The sequence below is a fragment of the Alligator mississippiensis genome, chromosome 11, assembly GCF_030867095.1.
Source record: "Alligator mississippiensis isolate rAllMis1 chromosome 11, rAllMis1, whole genome shotgun sequence".
NCBI classification, from domain to species: domain Eukaryota; kingdom Metazoa; phylum Chordata; order Crocodylia; family Alligatoridae; genus Alligator; species Alligator mississippiensis.
In genome coordinates this window covers 52,501-61,323 of record NC_081834.1, presented here as the reverse complement: position 1 = coordinate 61,323, position 8,823 = coordinate 52,501, and positions in this window count along the sequence as shown.

Here is an 8,823-nt window from a genome sequence, read left to right as displayed (position 1 = left end):
TTGTCGCCTTGGGTCTCCCACGATCCACTGGCTGGAAAATTGGCTCCGGGGTCGGACCCAGAGGGTAGTAATTGATGAAAGTCACTCATCGTGGTGTCCTGTGACCACTGGGGTCCCCCAGGGCTCTGTCCTTGGACCCATACTGTTCAACATCTTCATTAATGATGTGGACACTGGAGTCAGAAGCGGACTGGCCAAGTTCGCCGATGACACCAAACTTTGGGGCAAAGCATCCACACCAGAAGACAGGCGGGTGATCCAGGCTGACCTGGACAGGCTCAGCAAGTGGGCGGACGAGAATCTGATGGTGTTCAACGCCGATAAATGCAAGGTTCTCCACCTTGGGAAAAAAAACCCGCAGCATCCTTATAGGCTCGGCAGTGCTATGTTGGTTAGCACTATGGAAGAAAGAGACTTGGGGGTCATCATTGACCACAAGATGAACATGAGCCTGCAGTGCGATGCTGCGGCTAGTAAAGCGACCAAAACGCTGGCTTGCATCCACAGATGCTTCTCAAGCAAATCCCGGGACGTCATTCTCCCCCTTGTACTCGGCCTTAGTGAGGCCGCAGCTGGAGTACTGCGTCCAGTTTTGGGCTCCACAATTCAAAAAGGATGTGGAGAAGCTTGAGAGAGTCCAGAGAAGAGCCACGCGCATGATCAGAGGTCAGGGAAGCAGACCCTACGATGACAGGCTGAGAGCCCTGGGGCTCTTTAGCCTGGAAAAGCGCAGGCTCAGGGGTGATCTGATGGCCACCTACAAGTTTATCAGGGGTGACCACCAGTATCTAGGGGAACGTTTGTTCACCAGAGCGCCCCAAGGGATGACGAGGTCGAATGGTCACAAACTTCTACAAGATCGTTTCAGGCTGGACATAAGGAAGAATTTCTTTACTGTCCGAGCCCCCAAGGTCTGGAATAACCTGCCACCGGAGGTTGTTCAAGCGCCTTCATTGAACACCTTCAAGATGAAACTGGATGCTTATCTTGCTGGGATCCTATGACCCCAGCTGACGTCCTGCCCTTTGGGCAGGGGGCTGGACTCGATGATCTTCCGAGGTCCCTTCCAGCCCTAATGTCTATGAAATCTATGAAATATGAAATCTGGCTTCACATATCAAGGAGAACAAAAAGTCCTTTGTCAGATATGTAGGGAGTCAGAAAAGAAGCAAGGGTAACATTGGACCCCTGCTGAACCAAACGGGACAGCTGATAACCGACACTCAGGAAAAGGCCAACCTGCTCAGTGGGTACTTCGTGACGGTCTTTCATCAGTCCAGTGGGACCGCCCTGCTTAGCAAGATGCGGGACGGCCAGGGGGAGGGCGTATTTATACCCAGTATTGGTGTTGATCTAGTAAAGGATCACCTTGAGAGACTGGACACCTTCAAGTCAGCTGGTCCTGACAGATTGCACCCTAGGGTACTCAAGGAGCTGGCAGGTGTCATAGCCCAACCAATGGCAAAAATATTCAAAAATTTGTGGCACTCAGGTGAAGTACCTGAAGACTGGAAGAAGGGCAATGTGGTGCCCATCTTCAAGAAAGGGCAGAAAGTAGATCCCAGGAATTACAGGCCAGTCAGTTTGACCTCCATCCCCAGTAAGATCCTGGAGAAAATGATCAAGGAGATCCTTTTGGATAAGCTGGCTGAAGGCAGAGTCCTGAGGGACAGCCAGCACGGGTTTGTCACGGGTAGGTCTTGCCTGACCAATCTCATCGCCTTCTATGACCAGGTGACATATCACGTGGACAAGGGAGAAGAGATTGATGTCATATATCTGGACTTTAAAAAAACCTTTGATCTGGTGTCCCATGACCTCCTCACGGAAAAATTGGCTAACTGTGGCCTTGGCTACACCACAGTCCGATGGCTGGGAAACTGGCTCCGAGGTCGGACGCAGAGAGTAGTGGTCGATGGTAGTGAATCATCATGGTGCATTCTCTGAGGATCTGTCCTTGGACCAATTCTTTTTAACATCTTTATCAGTGATGTGGACATTGGTATCAGAAGTGCACTGGCTAAGTTCACCGATGACACTAAACTTTGGGGCACAGCATCCACACCGGAGGACAGGCTAGCGATCCAGGCTGACTTGGATAAACTTAGTAAGTGGGTGGATACTAACCTGATGACTTTCAATATAGATAAATTCAAGGTACTCCACCTCAGGAGAAAAAACCCGCAGCATGCTTATAGGCTTGGCAGCGCTACGCTTGCTAGCACCGTGGCTGAAAGAGAATTGGGGGTCATGATTGACCACAAGATAAACATGAGCCACCAATACAATGTCACAGGTGGTAAAACAAACCAAACTCTGGCTTGCATCCACAGATGCTTCTCAAATAAATCTCAGGAAGTCATCCTCCCGCTGTACTCAGCCTTGGTGAGGCCGCAGCTGGAGTACTGCGTCCAGTTCTGGGCGCCGCAGTTCAAGAAGGATGTGGAGAAGCTTGAGAGAGTGCAGAGGAGAGCCACACGCATGATCAGAGGGCAGGAGAACAGGTCTTATGAAGAGGCTGAGAGCCCTGGGACTCTTCAGCCGGGAAAAGCGCAGGCTCAGGGGGGACCTGGTGGCTGCCTATAAGGACATAAGGGATGTGCATCAGGATCTGGGAGAACGTCTGTTCACCAGAGCGCCCCAAGGAAAAACAAGGACCAACTGTCATAAACTCCTACAAGACCGTTTTAGGGTGGACATAAGAAAAAATGTCTTTACTGTCTGAGCCCCCAAGACCTGGAGTAGACTCCCTGCAGAAGTGGCGCAGGCACCTACTCTGGACCCATTCAAGAAACGCTTGGATGCTTATCTTGCTGGGATCCTTTGACCCCAGCTGACTTCCTGCCCCTGGGGCGGGGGCTGGACTTGATGATCTTCGAGGTCCCTTCCAGCCCTAACATCTATGAAACCTATGAACTCCAAGGAGGGGACATAGGGGCACAAAGATGGGGGAAATCTTCTCTCCAAACCTCCAGTGCACACATCCAGCCCCCCTACCCACTACCTGAGCTCTCAAAGGCTTGCCTGTGGCCAGCCTGAAGTGCACATTCACAGACAATCAAGGAGTCCCCTAGCCTACACAGGGCACAGCCACCACAGGAGAGCCCTCATCTCCAACAGGCACTGCTCACCACAGCCACAACCACGCTGCTCCTTATCCAGGCGTCCTCACAGCTGGAAGGGGGCGGGGACACACCACCTGTAAAGGTACACACACACACACACACCACCTCCTGGAAACATGAAAGAACGAGTGTGGAAGAAGTGGTCAGGCAGGAAGACAAATACATCACACTGCTCCAAGGAAGCTCAGACTCACCACAGGCTCCAGTCAGGTGATGCCGTGGGGCAGAGGCCTCACACCACGCAAATCAGGAAGTTGTGACAGTGCTGCCCATGTCCTCCAACGCCATCTCTGGGGCTCTTCAGCTCGTCTTCCCAGTGTCTGCTTCACAGGCCTGAAGCCCTGGCAAGAGGGCTCCTCCACACACACAAAAAGAGGCTATTGCTACTATCAACAACTCAGAGGCCTCACAACACTGGGGACAGTGGCTGCTCCCTGCCAAGACTCCACGGGCAACTTTTTTTTTTACCACCACCCCATAGCTGCGAGGGTGCAGGCAGAGCCCACTCAGGGCTTTCCCTTGGCAAGCAAGGGAAGCAGTCTAGACGTGCAAATACAGGTCTCCTGCCAGCTCTGGGAAGAGCAGAGGAATGCTTCAGCGACTTTGAAGACAACAAGACAAATGGAAAGGCACAGGGACCCAGGACAAGCCATTCCCAGCACTGGTGGGAGAGCCTGTGGCAAGACAAACAGCTAGACAGAGACATGCACCAAATTTCTGCCCCAGCAAAACCTGGAGAGGGCCAGACACCAGCACCCACATGCTGGGACAAGCCCAGCTCATGGGGTGAAAAAAGCCCATGGCAGGGGCAGGCAGGGAGGCTCAAGCCTTATGTAGAGCCAGATGAGGGACCCTGGCCAGAGCATGCCACCACAGGAGATGAGGGGAACCTCAAACCCCACAACACCCTGTTTGAGCACCCACCACTGCCCGGGATCACTTAACTCTGGACTCTTTCAAAAACCATCTGCAAATTTTTCTTGCTAGGATCACTTGATCCCAGGTGACTTCCTGCCTATGGCAGGGGGGCTAGACGTGATGATCTCACAAGGTCCCTTCCAGCCCCTAATGTCTATGAAAATCTATGAAATCTATGAAACCTAGGACACCATCCCAGACCAGGGCCTTCCCATCACACCTAGACGCCCCGCCACTCCAACCCAAGACACCTTCCAGCATCCTGCTCTTCTTCCTCCATTACCACCGTTCTGGTCCACTCCTTAGCCCCCTTCTTTTTCCTCCAAACACACCAGGACCCTGGAGAGAACAGAACAGGGGTTCACCCCAAGGGGCAGAACTAAACACAGGAGAAGCGAACCACTGAGGAAGTCCCACACACACATATCCAGCCAAGGGAGCGCCTCAGCACGCTGCTAAGGGCACACACAGGATAGGCAGACAGCAGGGGGAAGGCCTCAGCCCTGAGAGCCAGCACCCACCACACCTGGCATCACGGTGCTCCTCCAGCCCTCATGCATCCTTGCTTGCCATCCCTTCCCCATACAGGAGGCAGGCACCCGTGGATGGTGCAAAGGAAAAACCTCAGCACAGAAAGCAACAAAGGGCGAAGCAGAAATAACTGTCAGACTCGGACAACCCCACACTGCTCCAAGCAAGCCCTTACCAACTGCAGGCTCTGCCCATGCACACAGCTCCAGCCAACAGGTAGAGGCCTCACTCAAGGTGACCCAGAAGTGGCTACAAGTGCATGGCTGCCTGCTTCCTCCACCTTCTTCAACATGGTGGTGGCTCTAGGTTTCTTCTCCTCTACCTCAGTTCTTCTCTGCTCAGGGTTCAGACATTGGCATCACCCCCAAAACAACAAGCAATTACTACATGGAACAGTATTCACATCTCATAGTACTGAGTGGAGGCACCCCCCCCACCACAGCCCAGGGCTCCAGAAACAGCACATAGCTCCCCCCGAACGAGGCAGTCAGGGTGCAGTCAAGCCCCTCCCCAAAGGGGGGAACCTATTTAGCTGCCAACACGGGCCTCATTCCAGCTCTGAGAACAACAATCAAAGGACAAAAAGTGCTGCAGCGATTTTAAAAATCAAACTAGAAAGAGACACCAGTGACGCACCCAGAGACAGAACAAAGTGCAGTTCCCAGAACTGAAGGGAGGCCAGTGGCAGCAGCAACAGGCAGGCAGAGGCAGAGATGCGCACACTCGCTCCTCTGCCCCAGCACACACAAGATCAAGATCTGCACCCAGATGCCAGGGGCAAACCCTGATGCCCCCTATACACTCAAGGGCAATATTGAGCCTTTACATGGAAACTCACAACCAGGGTAAGTCTAAACCAGGCTTACACCGCCCAGCTCTGGGGCACCCCTGGGGCCACAATTCCCTCCTTCAGCATCACTGCCCAGGAACCAGGGAGCTCCGGACACTATCCCGCACTCGGGGTTTCCCTCCCCACCCAAATACCCTCAGGGTAACCCCCCCCTGCCCCGCCCCAACCCAGCCCACCTGTCAGCATCCTGTTCCTCCATCTCCCATCACTAGGGCACAGCACACCCTTGTATCCTTCTCCACCACAAGATCAAGGCCACTGGAAAAAGAACAAAACCCTCGTCAACCCATGGAGGGGATGCAAGGGCACAAAGTCAGAGATAAGGGAAGCTCCTCTCCAAACCCCCAGCACACATCCAGCCCCCCTACCCACTAACTGAGCTCTCAAATGCTTGCCTGTGGCCAGCCTGAGATGGATATTCACAGGCAATCAACAAGTGATGTATCACAGCAACCACGGTACACAGGGCACAGCCACCACAGGACAGCCCTCATCCCCTACAGGCACTGCTCACCACAGCCACAGTCTTGCTGCTCATTCTCCGCTCGGCCTCACAGCTGGAAGCGGGGGTGTGGAAGTGCAACACCTGCAAAGGTACACACACTAAACCTCCTGGAAACATGAAAGAACAAGTGTCAAAGACATAGCAGGATAGGAAGACAAATACATCACACTGCTCCAAGGGAGGTCTGACCCACCTCAGGCTCCAGCCAGGTGACACCACAGGGGCAGAGACCTCACACCAGGCAGAATCGGGAAGTCACGACAGGGCTGCCCATTTCCTCCTGCACCATCTCTTCACCTCATCTTCCCAAAGTCCACTTCACAGGCCTGAAGCCTTGGCAAGATGGCTCCTCCACACACACACACACACACACACACACACATGCTTGCTCCCCTCATATAACCAGAACTAAGCAGAAGAAAAATTTAATAGGCATCTCAGGCTGCACATTGCCCAGTCTCAGTATGGGAAGCCTATTTAAACTTGATTGACTAAAACTTGGTTGCTGGGTTAGAGAATGCTGAGGCAAGAGACCGAGTCAGAGGGGGTACGGGCAACATTTGAACAATGGTTAAGGGTTCATCACAGCATCCAGCCCATTGGAGCCGTGACCACAAGTGCTGTCATATTTTTCCTGGGATGACTGGTAGAAGTCCTCCCCACCAAGTTTATGAACACTCCTGCTAAACTGAGGCTGATTCACAACAGGTAAAATACAAAACCCTGACGCTGCAAGCATAGCTAGGCCATCTGAGAAGAAACAATGTGGTATCCCATCCAGCATAGCTTCTATTCATAAGAATTTCAAGCTGGCTCCTAAGTGTCTGGTTACTCCTTAACCTTATGTTTTTCCTAGTTATTAATCAGTTTCTTAAGATGTTCCAAACCAGATAACCCCTTGTCAATAGAAAAGATAATTATTTACACAATTAAAAGAATGCTTTGAAGAGGCCGGACTAAGGGTATAAAAAGCTGTAAAAGCAGCAAGGAGCGTGCTTCAAGAGGGTGAAATCTCTCTGACGCCATCCGCTGTTGTTCTCGAGAAGCTGGGAGAAACATATCCTCTCTTTCCGTTGCCTGTTTAGCCTTCAACGATCGTGCTAAGAACTGTACCTGTCAGCAAACAATCCGAGTGCATTGCAGTGGTGAGATCCCAGCTCTCGCTCTTTCTTTCTCTTTTTCTCTCTAGGCATAGATTTCTGAACCTAATTTTATTAGTTAAGCTTGAGCTAGGTTTCCCCAAATACTCAGTAAAACCAGGGTAATATTGTAATTGTTTTGTTTGTTTTCCCTTGCATATCAATTACTACTAGTACCATTATACATTTCATATACTTAACAATAAATAACTTTTATAGTCAAATTGGTGGTAACCGCGTGTATTTTTCCTTCTCTACTTCTTCTTCCCCACTTGCTCTGCAGCAACACTTCTTTTACCTAAGCCAAAGATCCCTGTGAAGCCCAGAAATACTGTGGGGTCCGCTCATCAAGAGGCTACCACTTAGGACAGTTAGGGCAAAAGATTGGGACGTGCTGAGTTTAAGACACATAAGGGGATCAGCTTGTATGGGCTGGTTGACCCAGTTTGGCTCAGACGTGCCCTTATGAACTGAATGCTGGCCCATGAGGGTGTCAGCCGGATTCAGAGGCATTCTGTTCACCCGTGTGCTTGTGTCTGACTGCAGTTTATTGTTACCTTAATGAACTGATTCCTGGCATATGAGGGTGTCAGCCTGTCCATGCTGATCAACCCGGCCGGGTCAGGCGTGGCACGTAAATCTCTGTGTGTGTGTGTGTGTGTGTGTGTGTGTGTGTGTGTGTGTGTGTGTGTTTGACTGATGTGGTGGCTGGAGAAACCCAGCCCCACTGAAACCGAGTCCTGCAAGATAGCTCCACTGGGGGTGAGGACTTGCAGAAGGGAGAGATACAGCTCCATATAGAAACACCAGTAACACAAGCAGCACATTGATAGAATTACAAAGACCCTAGAAACGTATCCCTAATAAATGAGCGCACTCCAAAGTGATGGGTCAATCTGGTAACAACACACAGACAAAAGAAAGGCAGTTGCCACTATCAACAACTCAGAGGCCTCACAGCTCTGGGGCCAGTGGCCCCTCCCTGCCGAGACTCCACGGGCAACTTATTTTACAATGGCCCCCCATAGATGTGAGGGCCTAGCCAGACCCCTCTCAGGACTTCCCCTTTGCAAGCAAGGGAAGCAATTTAGGTGTGCAAATGCTGGTCTCCTGCCAGCTCTGGGAAGAGAGAGAAATGCTGCAGTGACTTTGAAGACAATGAGACAACGAGAAAGGCAAGACAAACAGCTAGAGGCTGCATGCCATCGGGGATGGTGAAGAGGAGATCGACTCTTTCTGCCAGACTCTTCTCCTGAAGAATGAAGAGGGAAGCGCAAGGATGTCTGGCAAGGCAAGGGTGGACAAGAGAAGCTCCCGTGAAGTCTAGTTAGGGGACGCCTGGACAAAGGTTGTCTCTGGCCCCAAGGCACGCTGCACCGGGGTCACCACCCCTCTGCAACTTCACAACAGATACAAACGCCTTGTAGCACCGGTAGAGCCAGCTGAGCCGCCAGCTCCAACACTCGAGGAAGGAAGGCAACTTGCAACCACCCCAAGGAAGAAATGCAGAGTGATCGTCATGGGCAACTCCTTCTGGGGGGACAGAGGGAGCAATCTGCCGCCCCGACCCCTTGGCCCGTGAGGTCTGCTGCTTCTCAAGAGCCCATATCCAGGATGTAGCTGAGAGGATCCCGAAACTTGTCCAGCCCTCCAACCACTACCCCATGTTCCTCATTCATGTGGGCACAAATTACATGGCTTGGAGCAATCCCAGCCAGCTTATGAATGACTACAGGGCTATGGGGGTGGGGCGCA